A 22,072-nucleotide genomic window follows, 5' to 3' on the forward strand; every position below is an offset into this window, starting at 1 on the left:
TGTGGAGGAGTTGCAATGTGTGCGCACCATACATAGCGGTTTGTAATCTTATGCTCCCACATATCAGCATTAATTTTTTCTGTCTCTTCAAAAGTTTCAAAAACTTCGAGAGCGTAAGATATACAAAAGAAAAACTTTTTACTTATCTTAATTTTCTCTTGTTATTAGCTGTAGTTCATGCATCTAGGGGTACATTCTTGGGGCTGGAATTTTGATTTTGTGGGTTCCATGTTATCTGAATAATTGATGAAGTACTTTCTTTTTTATTTTATCCCATTCTTCTGTATCACTGACTTCACAATCTCCACTTCAGAACTCAAATTCACATTGTTATGGCATAACATAAAAACCCGACCAATTCCATCCAAGGCATGCCCACTACTACTTACATTTGTGGTACTAGCACATTATTCCAAAGAGTTTACAAAGAAAAAGAGTTTATAAACTTTCTTGACATAAGAAGAATCATCACTAAGTTATATCATTATTTTATAAATGAGTCTAGAACTAAATTTAATAAATATCATCAGATTGTGCAATTAACAATACGAATTTTAAGTATGCCAGATATCTCATAATTTCAAACATTTCTAAAAGAAGAGTGATTTTAACCATTAGTACATATAAATTTAACAAATTAATTTCTTTTTATACATTTTAGCCTGAAATGTAATACATTGTATAAAAACTCATATGAAACCCATTTAGTTAAACAGCTGAGATGATGTTCACCTATACAAGTTACTTGGTGTCGACTGTTTCTATAAAAAGAAAAAAGGTAATGTTAGAGGAGGGTGTCCTATTATAGGTGGCAGCTGTAAGTAAATGTGAGGTGGGTGGCGGAGATGTGAGCTAACTCAGGTGACATAGCAGCAGTTATAACATGAATGACAAGGGCGAATGCTGCATGATGACATAGTCCGTGTCGAGTAGTTCTCTTTTATGTCCAGGAAGATCACATAAACCCATGTTATTTTGTCTGAGAGGCAGTTAGTTGAAAACGGTTTGAGTATTGTTTAGCGGGTGCCATTGTTGACTAACTATCGTGGCGTTCTAGTTGGTGTCCATGCAGTTCTGCAAAACACTGGGACTGTCAATGCACAAAGATTCACTGGCATTAAAGGAGTGTCCATGGGATTAAGTGTCATCATTTCCCATGTGGAAGCTCAGAGTGCTAAGTGTCCTGATGAATGGGGCAGCAAGAAGCCATTGACTGCCAGGAATCACATTCAGTGTTGTAGCAGAATTGCTAGGCAAATATTCACCCGACATTATTACAGTGCTGTCACTGGTAAGGTCACACTGAGAATTTGACACATGCCGTTGTCCGGTTCGGTGTGAAGCAGTGTGAGACTGACATGGTAGACATGGAAACAATGGAAGCACTGTCATCAGTTCTCAACACACAGCCAAATTGGACACTTCTCCCAGGTTTTGGCAAAATTGTACCAAACTGAGGCATAGAAAGTTAGTGGAATTCACAGGCATTAATGAAGAGGTGAGACTGACGTTCCTCAGAGTAGGAAAAGGTTGAGCCGGAGGTAGCTGCGGCATTGTAGGACAGTGGACCAGTATGGGAGATTTTACATTTTAAATGCAGTGTGACTGAAATATTGGGGTCAGTACTCAAGACAGTAGTTACGTATAATAACAACTTACAGGTCATATGATTCCATACAAATATATTTTATTGTCCTACAAGGTACAAAGCATGTTGTCACAAAAATTGATCAGAGAGAACTCTTTGCAGGTCCAGATGGGTTAGCTGAGCTGTATCGGGGCAGTGATATTGTTCCAGGTAGCTCCACTGAGTTACGTCCTCACAGGTACACAGGAATGAAAGAGAAGAACTGCTGTAATTTAATCCATACCATGTCTCAACAATAAACCACAGTAGTTAATGTTTCTGTGCTTCTACAAACTAAATAACAAACTTGGTAAGGCAACGATATTCAGCTCTCTTTTGAGAATAGTTATGAAACAGATGATTTTATATAGAATCATAAGCCTCTAATTTCAATGAATTCCTTCTAAAAGTAGCAGAAAACAAATGGAAAAAATGGACTGATGAAAGCAAATCCATTAACTTTACTTACACAAGCATGGAATACTCAGGGTATTTAGTGGATATCCCACTGGCACCTCGAGTAAGTTTTTTTTCCTGAAGTACCTAAAAGCTACAGTTTTTCAATTATATGCCTAAAGCACCTTTTTTAATTTTAAAAACCCAAATGAAGTTTAACTGAGGCATCTTTCGTGTTACAACTGGCTTTAAGCCTTGTCCCCGCATTTTAGTTTCTTTTCAGCTCCCATATGACAGTAAGTCCGCTGTCGATGGGAGTGCAGGGAGCGATGTTAGGAGGACATTGGTGGCCACAGGGCAAGGAAATGTGCAGGGATACAGTGCTACGCAATGCCAGCAACTTTTGTGTGACTTACTCTTCATTTTTATGGTTGAAATGATGTGCAGATGTAATTTGCACATGTGCGCTGCAGCTCCAACGAGGACAGCTTGGGATTCTTACTGATAAATATTGATTGGAGGAGGACATGTGGCTAGCCACTGAGAAATGTGGTACTGATTTCAGCTGTGATTGGAAACATTCAGCTATCAAGTTTGGCGACAGTACTACGACATTGTTGGCTACTGGATGTGTCAGTTGTGCCACACTGAATTTCGTAACTGAGTCAAAATCATTACATGAGCAAAAGAATTACAGCACTTTGGAAGGCTGTCAGAAAGGCAGGTTGTCAGCTATGGCTGAGAAAAACCATGATAAAACACTCAAAAGAATTAATGAGTATAGTAACTATGTTCAGATTAGCTTTGTGTCTCATGATATTTTATTAATGATTAAGTGTAAAGGTGAGATTTACATATGACGTGTTATGTGAGTGCTTTTAAGTTTAGTGGTGTAAACAAGGAAAATAACTGAAAATAAAGTTAACAAACAATTTTAACTTGTAGCTCACAGACAATGTGGGGTTCTGTGTATTTCAAAACACAATTTTTTTCTTCAAGAGTTCTTACACTACATGCAAACCCTTAAGAGCAGGGATCTTTCATTCTTTAAAACTGTTATTTTTGTCAGTGCATAACCATACTGAAAATGAAATTGATAAGGTGTGTTGCAGTATATTGCAAGACTAGGACTAAAATGGTAGCACAACAGTACGGTATTGCTGCAATGGCAAAATTGTTTTGGTAAGTTGGTGTTCAAATGGTTCAAATGGCTCTGAGCACTATGGGACTCAACTTCTGAGGTCATTAGTCCCCTAGAACTTAGAACTAGTTAAACCTAACTAATGTAAGGACATCACACACATCCATGCCCGAGGCAGGATTCGAACCTGCGACCGTAGCGGTCTCGCGGTTCCAGACTGCAGCGCCTAGAACCGCTCGGCCACTTCGGCCGGCCTAAGTTGGTGTTCACAGACTTAGTGAGCACATTAAAAACATATTTTAATGTTCACCTACTTGCATAACATCACTGTTCATACAGTTAATGTAATTGAATTTAAGTTTACAAACCAAAACATAAATTTTAACTTCTCAAACTAGGTGAAATCTGGGCTACTCTTGTTGTAATGATAGCTTCTTTGGGCATGATAACAGTGTACTACAAATTACGATTGTACCAACTTGTCAAATGGTGGCTGCAAGCGATGTCAACAAAACAGATACTAAGCATGCATACAAAGTTGACACTCGGTGTGGTGGCTGATGAGAGAGCCATTAAGTTGTTTCCCACTTACAGTTGTTCCCATCAGCCACTGTGCCGAGTGTCAATTTTGTCTGCACAAATGTTACTATATGTATTTTTGTGGAAAAAAAACCAGTAGAAATTCAGATTATGCCTGAGAGTTGTAATCTTACCCTTCCACACATCACTATTAAAATTCTCTTTCTCTACACAAGTTTTGAAAGCTCAGAGAGGCTTAAGATACACAAAATAAAAACTTTTTACTTATCTTCATTATCTCATTGTTGTTGACTCCAGTTATTGCATGTAGGGGTACATTCTTGCAGCTAAAATTTTGATTTAATATTGTGGTTTCCTGATGACTACATGACTGATGAAGTACTATCTGTTGCTATGATTTTCTTTTATTTTATCCCTTTCACTGACTTCACAATCTCCATTTTCGTACAACCATCAATTACATTGTTGTAGACAAAATTAAAAATCATGCGCATTTCCATCAGAGGCATGCCCATTACTAATAACATTCTGCGGTACTCACAATATTCCAAAGAGTTTACAAAGCAAAAGATTTTACAAACTTTCTTGACAAAAGAAGAATCTTCACTAAAATATATCATTATTTTGTAAATGATTTTAAATATGCCAGATAATTTGTAATTTCAAATATTTTTAAAAGAAAAGTAACTGTAACTGTTAGTACATGTAGATTGTAACATTAATTTCTTTTTATACATTTTAGCCTGAAATATAATCATATGAAGTTCATTCAGTTAAACAGCTGATATAATGTTCACCTATATGAGAATCGATAGTATACGTGGTATTGGTTATTTCTATACATATAAAAAAAGATAAAGTTAGAGGAGGGTGTCCTATTCCAATATCCCCCTCACAAAATTTAAAAACAGTGTGTTTACAATATTTTGTGACACACTATAAGGTTTCCCAAACAGTGTACATAATGATGCCCAGGACAGCAGGTTGATGTATAGAAGTATCTGATACATAACATATCGCAGAAAACATAAGAAAAATATCTACTATACAAGTCATTATATATATACATATATATAATAGAAAGAAACATTCCACATGGGAAAAATATATTAAAAAAAGGTGCTGTGACTTACCAAACAGGAAAGAGCTGGTAGATAGACACAATAAAAAGCACACAAACACACACACAAATATCAAGCTCTCGCAACCCACGGTTACTTCATCAGGAAAGAGGGAAGGAGAGGGAAAGACGAAAGGATGTGGGTTTTAAGGGAGAGGGTAAGGAGTCATTCCAATCCCGGGAGCAGAAATACTTACCTTGGGGGAAAAAGGGACAGGTATACACTCGCACACACACACACACACACACATATCCATCCGCACATATACAGACACAAGCAGACATATGTAAAGGCAAAGAGTTTGGGCAGAGATGTCTGTCAAGGCGGAAGTATCTCTGCCCAAACTCTTTGCCTTATTTATTTCTTGCAAGTTGACTGGTCCAGCAGGGTATAGCCATACAACAGTGTGGGGAGAGGACTGGCCGACATCTTTCCAATTCCTCCTCAGAGTTCTCATCACATGTTCCAACAGATAGGTATCTTCCTGTCTAGCAATCACATCAAATCCGGAAACATTGTTTTGAGTATTAAATATGCTGTTCAATACCTTCTTTTCATCACACGAGATATGCTTTCCTTAACAGTTTATCCAAGCCAATTAGATGGGAATTATGTCAGGTGTGATTAAAATGTGTTCACATATAAAATATTAATAAACAGAGTTAAATGCAATAAAAAATGAACTAACAAGGTTATACACACAGATACTATTCTTAATTTTTACAGTACAAATTATGAACATTACCCCATTTAAAAATTGCAAAAAGATCTACTCATTTAGTCTCATGGCATATTTTTATCAAATTGTAAAGCACAAATCTATTACATAACATAATTACATAGTGTATCATATATTTTTAACTCAGTCAATAGATAAGATAGAATTCCAGAAATCACATCATCTTACATACTAAATTCCAGACAAACAAAACACAGTTATATAGTCTTATGCATCTACAGATAGATTTAAACTCAGTCAATGGATAAAATAGAAGTTTAGAAACTACATGATCTTACATACCTAATTCATGACAAACAAAACACAATTACATAGTCATAAATCTACAGACATAGTGAATATTTTCTTCTGTACTAAGGATCATTATGCATTCATGTTCATAGGTCTTGCCCTTTATACTAAATGTTAAATGTACTTGAGATTTTACAGACTTGCTTTGCTTACCACTAGCTCCTCTTATGTTTACATGTGCAATGAACATTTCCACAAAATTCTTACTCTACTTAATCCTGTCTCTAAATTGTTCAGAATACTACAAATTGGGCTACCTGTATCAATCAAACAGTTCTCTTCCAACTGATCAATCTTAATCTTAATGTAAGGACATCCAAAATCTGAATCATCGTCTGTATTATTAGACACTTCATGTAAGAGATCACTTTCAGTTTCATCAAATGTTACATCAAAACTGTTTTTGCAGTGTTTTATCAACTTTACTGGTATCATTACCTTGGTTACTCATGTTGTCAGATAAAGATTGAACACACTGAAGGGTGTCAACAACACAAGTCTCTTCACCATCAAAGTCACACACTTCACCTACATTCATTTGCAATAAGCTACCAGTCTCAGACTTACCAACCTCAGCCATTTCACAGCTCTCATTCACATCTACTTCAAAAATACCACCTAATTCAGATCCAATACAGTCATCACCTGTTTTACACACATCAACAACACTGTTTTCTGATCAAGAGTAGAAATCATTAGTACAAACTACATCAAAATTCTCTTTACTTTCACATGCTGGTTTGTGATTAGAACTTACATCATTATAATTAAACATAGTATTCCAAAACTTCTGATCAAAACATAAATAAGAAATTTTATGTTCCTTCTGTTCAACTTCAGATACCTGTGTCCCATTATTAATACTATTATTATTGTCTAATTGTAGGTGTAGATTGGGGGTCCTGTACTTCTATTTCCTCACCCCAAAACAGTGGACCTTCATTGAGGCGGACTGCTGTTTCCTGAATAGTTACCTCTATGATTGTTTCTCCTATCAAATTGCCCTTGGTTATCCCCATTATTCCTATTCTGCCGATATTCAAAGTTTCTGCCTCTATTTCCATTTTGACCCGGATTCAAACTACCATTATCACTGTTTTTGTAGATGTTGCCATTATGATGTCTATTATTTCGATTATTACTGTACATACTTCTTTCTACTGCCCTATCCAGTCTGTCAACATATTGTAAAAATTCTTCAAGGCAATTTTCAGGTCTGTATACTAAATTCCACTGCAGTCTCCCGGGTAATCTCCTTTTTAGTGCCTTGATCAATGTCACTTCATCAAATGGTTTGTCAAGATGGGTTAATTTCTTAAATTGATTCTTACAAAACTCTTTCAGGGTACCGTCCCTACTTCTATAATTTGAATTATTCAGAAATCACTTTTAATTCTCTGTTGGCCAGCTTCTGACCAAAATTTATATAAAAAAACTTTTTTCAAAACTTAGATTTACCCAATGTAGACCTGCACCTGCAAAACATCTTTTAACAAATTTAATTTTTGATTAACTCATGCCGGACACAAAACTATCTCTACCTCGATGTAGAAAATCCACTGGATGTAAATTGTCTGATGGAAAACTTTTGACTGGAATGTTGGACCATGCAATACCATTGTCTGAATACAGATTGTTGTGAATGCAGTTTTCCTGAACTACTGAAATTTTTTATCTAAAACATTTACATTAATTAGCATACTGTTTTCAACATTTAGAATTTCTTGATCTAAACTACTAAAGTTCTGCTCCACTTCTTTCCTCTAAGGCCTTCTGTTGAACTCTGATGTCATTAACATTCTCCTCCTGATTTGCAGATTGTGCAGCTAACTCATTTCCCAAAACAATAAATGTATTTTCTAATACATTGACTTTTTCATTCACAATTTTTAATCCATCTGACAACTCATTTTTTAGCTCTGAAACCTGATTACTAAGATGGTCTATTTGGTATTGATCCTGTCCATTTGATCATTGTTTTCAGTTCATATTTCCATTAACTGCACTTAATTTGATATTGTTATCTGTTTTTATTACTGTTAGTTGATCATGAACTGCACTAAATTTGCTACTGCTATCTGCTTTTATTTCTGTTAACTGATCATTAACTGCACTTTTTTTTTTTTTTTACATAAATACTGCAAATACACAAATAATTGTCCTTTCTTCTTCTGCAACAGACAAAACTTGGTTAACAGTCAACAGATCCCGGCTGATGCCCACACTTGCAATCTTACCCTCCCACACATCACTATTAAAATTATCTGTCTCTGCACAAGTTTTGAAAGCTTTGAGAAGCATATGATATACAAAAGAAAAACTTTTTACTTATCTTCATTCCTCATTGTTGTTGACTCCAGTCATTGTGTCTAGGGGTACATTCTTGCGGCTGAAATTTTGATTTAACATTGTGGGTTCCTGATGACTACATAACTGATGAAGTACTATCTGTTGCTATGATTTCCTTTTGTTTTATCCCATTTTTCTATATCACACTGACTTCACAATCTCCATTTTCATACAACCATCAGTTACATTGTTGTAGACAAAATTAAAAAAAACATGTGTATTTCCATCAGAGGCATGCCCACTATTACTTACTTTCTTGACAAAAGAAGAATCTTCATTAAAATATATCATTATTTTGCAAATGAATCCAGAAATAAATTTAATAACTAGCATCACATTGTGCAATTAATAACACAAATTTTAAATATGCCAGATATTTTGTAATTTCATATATTTTTAAAAGAAAAGTAATTTTAACTGTTAGTACATATAGATTGTAACACGTTAATTTCTTTTTATTCATTTTTCATATACAGAATCACATGAAGATCATTCAGTTAAACAGCTGATATAATGTTCTCTTGTACAAGAATCGATAGTATATGCGGTATCGATTATTTCTATAAAAAAAAAAAGGTAATGTTACAGGAAGGTGTTCTATTACGGAGGTAGTTGATGAATCTACATTTACAATTTTCATGTGTACTGTACAGTCTCATTGAGACTTAGTGACTCCTGTTGCCCTAGTTCCCATTGGGGCAAATTCAGTAGACTGCAAGTATATAACTGAAGTGTTCGACATGTTCAATTTAATCTCTTATTCATCTTACAAAAAAGCTCAAATTAGAATATGAGTGTTATAATGACCATTCGAAGAACCTTGCCTCTTCTGTGTGTGATTTCTATCATAGCATATTAACATTATGAAATTTACATTTTTAGCCCTGCCAACATGCCAGACAGAAGTCTTCTGTTTACCATTTGCCAGCACTCATTAACTTCAGGAGGTACGAGTGATTGCTTTGCTCACAGACATACATCATAAACAATGATGTGCCAGTTGTCTCAATATTATACTGAAACTGAGCCAAAAGATCAGTTCTGAATAATGTGCATTCATCATACATTTTAAGTCAGCAGTGAAATAGGACCCATTTTTCTGAAACAAAAATATGTGTTGAATTACAGTAATCACAGCAAATGTTTTAACATATACAAGAGTAGAACACTTTGTTCATTTTTGCTCGATTGCATACGTTGATATTTTCTGTATGTTACACTTTTTGCTACCAGTCCCCTGAAAACTGTAAAAATCAGATTTTTCTGTATATCCATATTATTAATGAATAATGTTTTGGGTATTTACCTACACTTTTTCCATAGGTAATTGTTCAGTAAACCATTGCATTTGTACCAAAGTGAAGTTCAGAGGACACAGACATGGGGAAGAGCAGGGTGAAGCAAACTTGGTTCAAATGTCTTGAACAAAATGGGTACTTAATTGGATCATGAGCCAAGAAGAGTTCAGAAAGATCACTGTTCTGCAAAGTGTGTCAGTGATTTTAGTGTTGACTTTGGTTTCTCAAGAACTTACCAACTTCTTGAAACAAAAGGTCATAATAACAGTTGCAAGGCAAAACTACACCCTCTTCAACTGAGGTTTAGAAAAGCAGATTCTGCATGTTATGCAAATGAAGTTGGTTCAAGTGGAGAGACTTGGACTGCTTCTTGTACCTAGGTATCTTCTGGACAACAAGCAAAAACTATGCCACACTGCCAGATAAAATTTGCATTTTCAAGTAACAAAGAAAAAGTAACAAAAATGGTATTGATGTGGACTGTAAAATCAATATTGTGTAAATACTCACTCAATAGCTGCGATGATATTTCAGAGGTTTTTAGAGAGATGTTTCGAAATTCTATGCCTGATGATTTTACTTTGTCTCCATTAAAGATGATGTATTTAATTGCTTGAGACTCTAGGACCTTATTTCTAGGAGCAATCTGCAGATGATGCAAGAAGTTCAACATATACACTCTGCCAAGATGAGACCACAAATGATGCCAACAAAAAACAAATGCAAATTGCAATATGATACTGATCAGCAAAAAAAGAAGAAGTTGTTGAAAATTATCTTTAGACTTATTTTGTGGGCAATGCTAAGGTCAAAGATCTGCATCAAAAACTTGTTTGTGAAGGAGAGAAAGCAAATCTTTCTTTAAGAAATTTGCTGACGATCAGTTGTGATGGCCCAGATGTCAATATGGCAGTTTTAAAACTAATGAACAAAAATTTCCTAGCAGTACACAGCAAATCTTTGATTGATATTGGAACATGCAATTTGCATAAAATTCATAGTTCATTCTTGTGTGGCCTTGAAAATTTTGGATCTGATATTGTAAATCTTATTATTCCCATATTTCACTATTTTCATGGCTGGCCTGCCAGATGCAAGGATTTTCAGCTTTGCCATGAGAAAATTGTATGCCTAAGAATTGTTTCTTTAAACATGTGCCACCACATCGGTTAACTGTACACCCAGCAGCCCAAAGCATTTTGGACCAATGGCATTCTATCAAATATTTCCTCACAGTTTTACCAGTTAAATCTACTTCAGTTTTAGAGAAGTTGAAGGAAATAGTCAAGCTTATAAAGCGACATGACATTAAAGCACAAATTATGTTTGTTAGTGGAAGTGCCAATATCTGTTCATCCTACTTGCAGTTCTGTCAAAAAGCAGGGCATTTAATCCACCTTTTGTATGAACATGCGAGTGAACTTCTAATGAAGTTGAGGAACAGCATTTACAAGTCTGACATTTCCCTGTTGTGAAATAAAACTTTCTGCCTGCGTATAATATTTTTGGCAGGGAAGTCCTCATCAAAGAACTGAATGACATAACAGATACAAAATACAGATATGAAATTCCATTTTGTTGAAAGTGCCAAGTACTTATCAGAAAGTCTCAATTTGAATGAACCTTCTTACCATGACAGTGTGTTGTTCAACGCAAGTTGTTTGAAGCTTCGAGAGTTTATAAGCATTTTGTCTGAGGGCAAAATTGTAGCTTTTTTTATGAGGATGCAGCTATACTGTTGGATGAGTGGAAGCTCCTGAAATTTAAATAAGAAATTTCTGAAAGTGTCCAGACAACTGATAAATACTGCTCCCTCATTTTTAATTTACAGCCTGCTTCAAACTTTTAAAGACATCCCACTGTAACAAAAGTTGTAAAAGTAATATTTTGTTTCTGTCATGGTAGTGCTTTGATAGCAACAGGATTTTTGTCTGGACATGTTTTAAGTAGTTTAAATTCAAGGTTGAATATTTTATCTGGCATGAAATTGCACAACTGTCAGGCACACTTGCTTCCTATTTCAGAGAAACTTCTACTGTTGGCTAGAAATGCATACCAAAGCTACAAAAATTCATCATCAAAAACTTTATTGCACAAAATTAAGGAAAAGGAAATCCAAGGAGAAGCTTCTGATCAACTGCTCAAAGAAGCCGCCAAGTGCCTTGAAAAAGGAATTAAAGGTAAGGATTACGGAGAAATTACTCTACCCCAAGGTATTCTAGCTGGAGTTAAAAGAATTAGAAGTGAAGAAGCCAAAAAATTGGATCAAGTGGCTACAACTGCAGAAGACATTAAATGAAAAACAAATAAAATATCACCCTAGTTTAAGAAAAATTAAATTGTGCCTTTGTAATTGCCAAAAATATCTTATATTTAGATACTTTGGTGATGATGACAGTTGAAGTTTGATTGCTAAGACTGTTGAAGTTTGATTTATGATTAAGAGTTTTTATTAGGTTTATAATTCTAATATTACAATATGTAAAGGAACAATAAAAAACAACGTAAAATTATAAATGAAAGGAAGTCATACCACATCAAAGTAATTATCTGAAAAACGTATTTTCTTATTTTGTCTGATTGTAGGGAATCTAATATTTTTGTTGTGTGTTAGGTGTCATAGGGTGATAATAACACACTTTATATACATATACATTTATTTAGCACAGGAGTAAGCAAATACAACATGGCAGTACAAACATAGCGTGCCAAGAGAACAGTCAAAGATAAATGAAAGGTAATTGAGTTCAAAGATGTGGCACATTATGCCAGAGATGCCACTGAGACACACACCCATCCCCCCCCCCCCCCCCACCCCACCTCCACCCCTCACCCAGCAGTGTGGAGCATAGTGGAGGGAAGCTTTCTCATTCAAACACAAAATTTTCATGCCAGTGCGGTGGTTGAAGGTGGCATCCAGCGCAAGAAGTGAGTGCATCGGAAACTGTGCTGACAGAGTCACATGCATCAGACTCTGTGTAGGTGACAAAAGTCACTCAGGATCATGCTGGCGGCATCAGCAGGCATGGTGGTGAAGGCTGGCAGATTGGAAGCATCAGAATGCAGTTCAGAGAGAGACCATGCCAGTTTCAAGCAGTTAACGGAAACTATTTGAGGTTGTCCATTGAGATGTGCTCCCTGCCGCCATTGGATAAGCAGCTGCCAGCAGCAAGTCGTATACTCTTAGCTGACTTATTTGTTACATAGCTTAATTCTTAATTTCTTTGCATGTTTTTCAGTACTTGCATTGTTTAATCCATAAATTTCGGGTGTATCATAGTATTTGAGAGTTGTAGCATCGTGCTTTAGTACCTGAATAGTATAAATCCACGTAGCCGTCTGTCTTCTGTTTTTGTTTTGAACGGCCAGTGTTGGTTGGTCACAGCCAGTTTGCTCCCTGCCGCTGTTGGATAAGCAGCTGCCAGCAGCAAGTCGTATACTCTTAGCTCACTTATTTGTTACATAGTTTAATTCTTAAATTCTTTGCATGTTTTTGGGTACTTGCATTGTTTAATTCATAAATTTCGGGCATATTATAGTATATGAGAGCTGCAGCATCACGTTTTAGTACCTGAATAGTGTAAAATCGGGTAGTCTCCTTCCGCCACCAAGCAGTTTGTCAACAGTGCACAAGTAGCAGCATTACTGCATTTACTAGGATATCTTGTATTTTAATAACTAAATTTTGTGTCTAATTGTTTGTGCTCTCTGTAGATTAGTTCAGACGTTCTTTCCACAGCAGTTTTTAGAATGGATAGGGACTGCAACTGCTGTGTTCAGATGCGGGCTGAGTTGGCATACCTTCGCTCCCAGCTTCAGGCAGTGTTGGCTTCGGTCATACAGCTTGAGACTGTTGCCAATGGGCATCACTGTGGGGGTCCGGATGGGGGTTTGTCAGGGATGGCCAGCTCGTCCCATACATCCCCCGATCGGACTACGGCTGTGGCTGCCCGGGATACTACCCACATTGAGGCTGACCCCTCACCCGTGGTAGAGTGGGAGGTCGTCTCGAGGTGTGGCAGGGGGCGAAAGACATTCCGCAGGGCTGAACAGAAAGCCTCTCCAGTTTGTCTGACGAACCGGTTTCAGGCTCTGTCTCCGGCTGATACTGATCTTCAGCCAGACATGGCTGCTTGTCCTGTTCATCAGTCTGCAAGATCCGGGCAGTTGCAGAGGGTGGGCTTACTGGTATTTGGGAGCTCCAATGTCAGGTGCGTAATGGGGCCCCTTAGGGATATGGCAGCAAGAGAGTGGAAGAAAACCAATGTGCACTCCGTGTGTGTACCTGGGGGAGTCATTCCAGATGTGGAAAGGGTCCTTCCAGCTGCCATGAAGGGTACAGGGTGCACCCATCTGCAGGTGGTCGCTCGTGTCGGCACCAATGATGTGTGTCACTATGGATCGGAGGAAATCCTCTCTGGCTTCCGGCGGCTATCTGATTTGGTGAAGACTGCCAGTCTCACTAGTGGGATGAAAGCAGAGCTCACCATCTGCAGCATCGTCGACAGGACTGACTGCGGACCTTTGGTACAGAGCCGAGTGGAGGGTCTGAATCAGAGGCTGAGACGGTTCTGCGACCGTGTGGGCTGCAGATTCCTCGACTTGTGCCATAGGGTGGTGGGGTTTCGGGTTCCGCTGGATAGGTCAGGAGTCCACTACAAGCAGCAGGCAGCTACATGGGTAGCAGGGGTTGTGTGGTGTGGACTGGGCAGTTTTTTAGGTTAGATGGCCTCGGACAAGTACAGAAAGGGCAACAGCCTCAAAGAGTGCGGGGAAAAGTCAGGGCATGTGGGGACCAAGCAGCAATCGGTATTGTAATTGTAAACTGTCAAAGCTGCATTGGTAAAGTACCGGAAATTAAAGCACTGATAGAAAGCACCGAAGTTGAAATTGTTATCGGTATGGAAAGCTGGCTGAAGCCAGAGATAAATTGTGCCGAAATTTTTACAAAGACACAGACGGTGTTTAGAAAGGTTAGATTGCATGCAACTGGTGGTGGCATGTTTATCGCTGTTAGTAGTAGTTTATTCTGTAGTGAAGTAGAAGTGAATAGTTCCTGTGAATTATTATGGGTGGAGGTTACACTTAACAACCGAGCTAGGTTAATAATTGGCTCCTTTTACTGACCTCCTGACTCAGCAGCATTAGTGGCAGAACAACTGAGAGAAAATCTGGAATACATTTCACATAAATTTCCTCAGTATGTTATAGTCTTAGGTGGAGATTTCAATTTACCAGATATAGACTGGGACACTCAGATGTTTAGGACAGGTGGTAGGGACAGAGCATCGAGTGACATTATACTGAGTCCACTATCCGAAAATTACCTCGAGCAATTAAACAGAGAACTGACTCGTGGAGATAACATCTTGGACCTACTGATAACAAACAGACCTGAACTTTTCGACTCTGTAAGTGCAGAACAGGGAATCAGTGATCATAAGGCCATTGCAGCATCCCTGAATATGAAAGTAAATAGGAATATAAAAAAGGGAGGAAGGTTTATCTGTTTAGCAAGAGTAATAGAAGGCAGATTTCAGACTACCTAACAGATCAAAATGAAAATTTCTGTTCTGACACTGACAATGTTGAGTGTTTATGGAAAAAGTTCAAGGCAATCGTAAAATGCGTTTTAGACAGGTACGTGCCGAGTAAAACTGTGACGGACAGGAAAAACCCACTGTGGTTCAACAACAAAGTTAGGAAACCACTGCAAAAGCAAAGAGAGCTTCACTGGAAGTTTAAAAGCAGCCAAAACCTCTCAGACAAACAGAAGCTAAACAATGTCAAAGTTAGCGTAAGCAGGACTATGCGTGAAGCGTTCAGTGAATTCGAAAGTAAAATTCTATGTACCAACTTGACAGAAAATCCTTGGAAGTTCTGGTCTTACATTAAATCAGTAAGTGGCTCAAAACAGCATATCCAGACACTCCAGGATGATGATGGCATTGAAACAGAGGATGACACGCGTAAAGCTGAAATACTAAACATGTTTTTCCAAAGCGTTTTCGCAGAGGAAGACCGTACTGCAGTTCCTTCTCTAAATCCTCACACAAACGAAAAAATGGCTGACATTGAAATAAGTGTCCAAGGAATAGAAAAGCAACTGAAATCACTCAACAATGGAAAGTCCACTGGATCTGACGGGATACCAATTCGATTCTACACAGAGTACGCGAAAGAACTTGCCCCCCTTCTAACAGCCGTGTACCGCAAGTCTCTAGAGGAACGGACGGTTCCAAATGATTGGAAAAGAGCACAGGTAGTCCCAGTCTTCAAGAAGGGTCGTCGAGCAGATGCACAAAATTATAGACTTATATCTCTGACGTTGATCTGTTGTAGAATTTTAGATCATGTTTTTCGCTCATGTATTATGTCGTTTCTGGAAACCCAGAATCTAATCTGTAGGAATCAACATGGATTCCAGAAACAGTGATCGTGTGAGACCCAACTCACTTTATTTGTTCATGAGACCCAGAAACTATTAGACACAGGCTCCCAGGTAGATGCTATTTTCCTTGACTTCCAGAAAGCGTTCGATACAGTTTCACACTGTCGCCTGATAAACAAAGTAAGAGCCTACGCAATATCAGACCAGCCATGTGGCTGGATTGAAGAGTTTTTAGCAAACAGAACACAGCATGTTGTTCTCAATGGTGAGACGTCTACAGATGTTAAAGTAACCTCTGGCGTGCCACAGGGGAGTGTTATGGGACCATTGCTTTTCACAATATATATAAATGACCTAGTAGATAGTTTCGGAAGTTCCATGCGGCTTTTTGCGGATGATGCTGTAGTATACAGAGAAGTTGCAGCATTAGAAAATTGTAGTGAAATGCAGGAAGATCTGCAGTGGATAGGCACTTTGTGCAGGGAGTGGCAACTGACCCTTAACACAGACAGATGTAACATATTGCGAATACATAGAAAGAAGGATCCTTTATTGTATGATTATATGATAGCAGAACAAACACTGGTAGCAGTTACTTCTGTAAAATATCTGGGAGTATGCATGTGGAACGATTTGAAGTGGAATGATCATATAAAATTAATTGTTGGTAAGGCAGGTACCAGGTTGAGATTCATTGGGAGAGTCCTTAGAAAATGTAGTCTATCAACAAAGGAGGTGGCTTACAAAACACTCGTTTGACCTATACTTGAGTATTGCTCATCAGTGTGGGATCTGTACCAGGTTGGGTTGATGGAGGAGATAGAGAAGATCCAAAGAAGAGCAGCGCATTTCATCACAGGGTTATTTGGTAAGCGTGATAGCGTTATGGAGATGTTTGGCAAACTCCAATGGCAGACTCTGCAAGAGAGGTGCTCTGCATCGCGGTGTAGATTGCTCGCCAGGTCTTGAGAGGGTGCATTTCTGGATGAGGTATCAAATATATTAATTCCCCCTACTTATACCTCCCGAGGAGATCATGAATGTAAAATTAGAGAGATTCGAGTGCGCACGGAGGCTTGCTGGCAGTCGTTCTTCCCGCAAACCATATGCGACTGGAACCGGAAAGGGAGGTAATGACAGTGGCACGTAAAGTGCCCTCTGCCACACACCGTTGGGTGGCTTGCGGAGTATAAATGTAGATGTAGATGTAGATGTATTACAAAGGTATTCACTCCACGACATAAGACACGGTGCAGGCCCAAATAAGGCAGTTGCAATGCGACACACACAGAGTCATCACACAGCATCACGAATTCACACGATGCTAGATCCTTGTGGACAAACACAGGCAGCATGGTATGAGGGTGAGGTGGGCCGGGTCATAGGCGAGTGACATGCCCATGCGCCTGTTCCACAATGGCCAGTAGATCGATGGCGTCAACCGGTGGTGCATCCTCCATGAATTCTGCTGGCTGGAGGAGGGGTTCTCCGTATAGCATCTCCACCAGTGATGCATTCAGGTGCTCCTTATGTGTGGAACGGAAGCTGAGTAAGATCCAAGGGAGGACCTTGGGCAATAACCCACCACGGCACATGAATGCAGCTTTAGAGTTTGGTGCCCTCATTCAACCAGGCCGTTCGCATTTGCTTGGGCCAGACAAAGTGTTCAGTGACTAGTGTTGTCATTGCCCACATTCTAGGGTGGACCAAGTTGTGTAAAGCATCAAAGATCTCACGCCAAAGAGTGGACAGTACCAAGGGGTGGGGTGCGCCCGTAAAAACGTCACAAATGGTTGGGGTCATCAACCCATGCAGGACAAGAGGTTGCACAGTGAGCAAAGACTCGTTGTCCAAAACTAATCGCTGTGTATCAATGTCTTTGGTCTGGAGTCGGGTGAGGTCATATAAGTTCAAGGGTGTGGTAAACACTGAGATATAAGATAGATATTCAGCTACAACATTTTCCACACCCTGGATGTAGCAAGCGTCTGAGGAATGTTGGCAAAGATAGTCCATATGCTGGAAACGTCACAGCAGAAGGTCCTCCGCCGGGTTGCGTATCACATCCAAGAGAGGCTTGTGGTCCAAGTAGATAGTGAAAGGGTGCCCCTTGAGGTCGCTGTGGAAGTGTTTGATTGCCTCATAAACTGTGAGAAGCTCGCAGTTGAAAGCCGACCACTTACACTGATTCCCAGTTAGTTTTTTTGAAAAGATGCAGAGTGGATGGGTGGAGTCAGGGGTGTGCTGTTGTAAAACAGTGCCCAAGCTGACTTGGTTGTGTCAGTTGTAATGGAAACACAGGACTCAGAGGGTGAGAGTAACGGCTCTTGCGATTGCTGTTTTGAGATTATCGAGGGCGTTGGTAAGGGCCGATTGGATGGAGGCAGCCTGAGGGATATGGCATCAATAAAAGTTTACTATACCCAGAAAATGACGAAATTGAGCATAATCTTCAGGAAGAGGCAGTGCCAGAATGGTTTCAACATGAGAATCCATTGGTCGAAGGCCGTCGGCCAAGACAGTATGGCCTAGGAATGTAACTGATGTAGAACAGAGTTGAGATTTATCATGGTTGATCACCACACTGTTGGCCACGAGAGCCAAACGTACTGCATCACGATCAGACTGGTGGTCCTTGGCAGAGGAGGAAAAAATCAGAATGTCATCCAAATAAGCAAAGCAAAAGGCAGAGGTAGCAAAATAGAATCAATGAACAATTGCCATGTCCGTGCAGCATTTTTCAAGCCATAAGGCATATAACAGTATTCAAATAGGCCAAAGGGTGTGATGATGGCCATCTTCAGAATATCCGGTGGGTGCATCGGAATTTGGTGATGTGCCTTTGATCAACCTAAGACAGAGAAGAACTTCGAGCCATGCAGTAATTGTGTGAAATCCTGGATATGATATATGGGATAGTTATCGATAATTGTCCAAGCATTAAGGGACCTGTAGTCCCCACACATGCATAAGGAGCCGTCCTTAGGAACAAGGTGGATAGGTGAAGACCGGTTGCTATCCAATGGTCTGAGCCAATAAATCCTGAATGATTTCTTTCACACGCAGAAGTTTGGAGGTGTTAAGATGCCTAACTTTATACGTACAGGTGGGCCATCCATGGTGCGGATTCTATGACAAGTGCCATTTATGATGGCTGATACCTGCGAAGGGAGAGGGAGGCAGGCAGGGGGGGGGGCAGAGGGGGCCTGGTGCAATGATGGTTCAGTGACCTCACCAGGCCGGAACAGCGTGGGTGGGGCGTCGGCAGCAGACAACGATGGAGAGCATGGCGCGGCAGCCACATGATGTGAGGAATTTCACGAAGTTAGAACATGAGCATCCTGTAGATTCACCTGTGATGACATGGACACAGCAGCAGGCGGAGGGAAACTCGACACAGGAGTGATGCAGTGCGAAGCCGCAGTAGGTGCGAGTGATGGTTTCGTACATTGTGGCTCTGTAGACAGGCTGCAAATCGTACTCTGTGCATGAGATAATTCAGCAGAGTTGCCGACAATGAGAGTGTGTAATGCCTCATTATGTGTGTGGAGCTCATCAATTTGTGTATGCACGTCCAATAAATCAGAGAGTCATGCAACAATATGCTCAAGCAGAGATGCACATGTGGAAAGTGTAAACAAGGAGGTGGAGAGCAGAGTTATACTGAACTCGTTTGAGCACAGAACAGTAGAACCAGACATGTGGTGGAGTGTGGTGGCCTGCAGGTCTGGCAAAAGCTCATAAAGGTGTAGGAAGGCGAACCCGATCACAGGTTCATCTACGTCAGCAATGTGGAAAGTCCAAGGTAAGGTGGCAACTAGTGACAGGCAAAGTAACATCTTGATAGAGCCAAGAACCGTGATAGGAGAGTGATTTGCAGCGATCATAGTGAGGTTAGCAGGAGAAAGCATGTTGCCCATATGCTTGGCCAGGATAATGTGGACGTTGGCACTGGTGTTGATGAGAAAGTGAGTGCCAATGACAAGTCCGTGATGTAGAGGTGTTGCGCTGCTGGAGCAAGTAGTGCGGCGTCGGACGGTAGGCACTGTGAAGGATTGCGGCGGGACGTGGCACCTAAATGTGTCCGCCGAAATCATTTCAGTACGCACAGGGTGCATGGCATTTGCGAGCAGCATCCTGTAAGTGGCATGGTACCAGCATTCACAGCTGACTGCATCATTGCTTGAGACTGCTTGGGCAGCTGCTTAGGTGGGGTTGGCTGCTGTCACGAGGCCGCAGGCATTACCTTCTGTAGGCTGCTAGGTGGCAGCTCCTGACAGCCTGCTGAGGTGTTGAGGCAACCCCGCTGACCTCTGCAGGCAGAGCATGGAACCAAAGGTGCAGGCATGCCAACTGATGGCAAGAGGGATGTTGTCCATGACAGGCTATGTTGGTGGCGAATGATAGTGTAGGTGCGGTTGGCCATGCATAGGTAAACCTCGAGAGGGTCAGCAATGTGAGATGGCAGGTGCAGTTATAGGTCTGACGGCAGTTTGACCATCCAATAAGTTCAGTAGTGCTTGATCATCAATTAATGCACAAAGGGGCTCCCAAAGCTGCAAAGGTGTGTGGTCATCGAGGTGCTCGCCATGAATAAGGTGGTGGATGGCCTCCGCTGGAGGGTGAGAAAGACATTCGATGAGCAATGTTTTCACTGTTAAATACTTGGGTGAGGCTGGTGGTGAGAGGAGCAGATCACTGATGAGGTCCAGATGAGCATGGAGGTGGCTCACCAAGCAGACAAAACATGTGCTGTCATTTGAAATCCTGTGGATATCCAGTAGGTGATTCACCAATGTGAACCATCTTAGGGCTGTCCTTTTGCAAAACAGGCAACTTAGGAAACCTGCCAGGTAACACATGTTGATGCAGCACTGGTAGGCGAAGATCTGTGAGCGAGACAGGAAGCCCCCGACACCGAGAGTGCAGTAGTGGTGGACGGTGCATCATCCAAGGTCTGCGTGGGGGGGATGGGGGGGGGGGGGGGGGGGCACAAGCAGCACACGATTTGGAGTGAGCAGTGAGCAGGTGCAACCGACAGCACAATGTGTCCCAACTGCAGGCCCGATGGCGAACGCAGCGTGGATGTAACAGCCAATGCTGTTGCAACACAATGAGCAGAAGTCGGTCACAGTGCAGCCATGGGGGGGCTGACCTGGTAACCAGCATCGGCAGAACGGCCAGTGCCATGACAAAAGTGGGCAAAAGGTGATCGTGGTGTGACCACGGAGCAATGGTCGTGGAAACCAGCATGGTTGAGGTGACCAGTGTTTCGGAGACGGCATGGGGGGGGGGGGGGGGAGGGGAGGGAGGGGGTGTCGCAATGTTAGGCATATATGAATGTGCAACCCCGTGCACTGTAATGTTTGAATTACAGTTCTCGAACGTCGTTGGTACATCAAACCAAACCGAAGGAGACTGTGTAGCTGAGGGGTAAACCACAACGTCCTTCACCAGATCATCATTTACAATGTCACTAAGCGGTATGCACTGTCCATGTAGCAGCCATTGCTGCATAGTTGCACTTGACGGTGGCCATGTTGAGCTGGTTAAGGTTAAGTGGCCATTGGCATGGTTGGTTGTAGGTAATTGTTAACTTTTAACCAAATGCACATTAGGTACACTTGTAAATATGCAAGCACAGTTAATAGGGTGCAAAGCACTGGCACAGAAAGACACTGGTAGATCTAATGTTCCAAAGACAATGTGGACCAGCACACAAAGTCTGATAATGATGAACAGAAACTCAAAATAATTTGCGAACACACAACGACGATGTCAGGGTCACCACTGCGACTGTTACGTGTCATAGGGTGGTAATAACACACTATAGACATCAAATATACATTTATTTAGCACAGAGGTAAGCAAGTACAACATGGCAGTACAATCGTAGCACGTCGAGAGAACATAGAAAAGATAAATCAAAGATGATCTAATCAAAAGATATGGCATTTTATGCCAGAGGCGCCACATGTATATATTCTCCAACTTGATACTGGCTGAAGCTAGCAATTGTGATAATGATTTGCAAATTAAAAACAGCCTTTATTGCACTTTGTTTATATAGTGCTAACTCATTTCCCCCTTTTTGGTTATCTTCAGAACAATTGGTATGTGTCTGCATAAATCAAACCATGAAGTCAAAATATTCAAGCCTTAAGACTAAGTATGGAAGA

This window comes from Schistocerca americana, chromosome 6 (assembly GCF_021461395.2).
Source record: "Schistocerca americana isolate TAMUIC-IGC-003095 chromosome 6, iqSchAmer2.1, whole genome shotgun sequence".
NCBI lineage: Eukaryota > Metazoa > Arthropoda > Insecta > Orthoptera > Acrididae > Schistocerca > Schistocerca americana.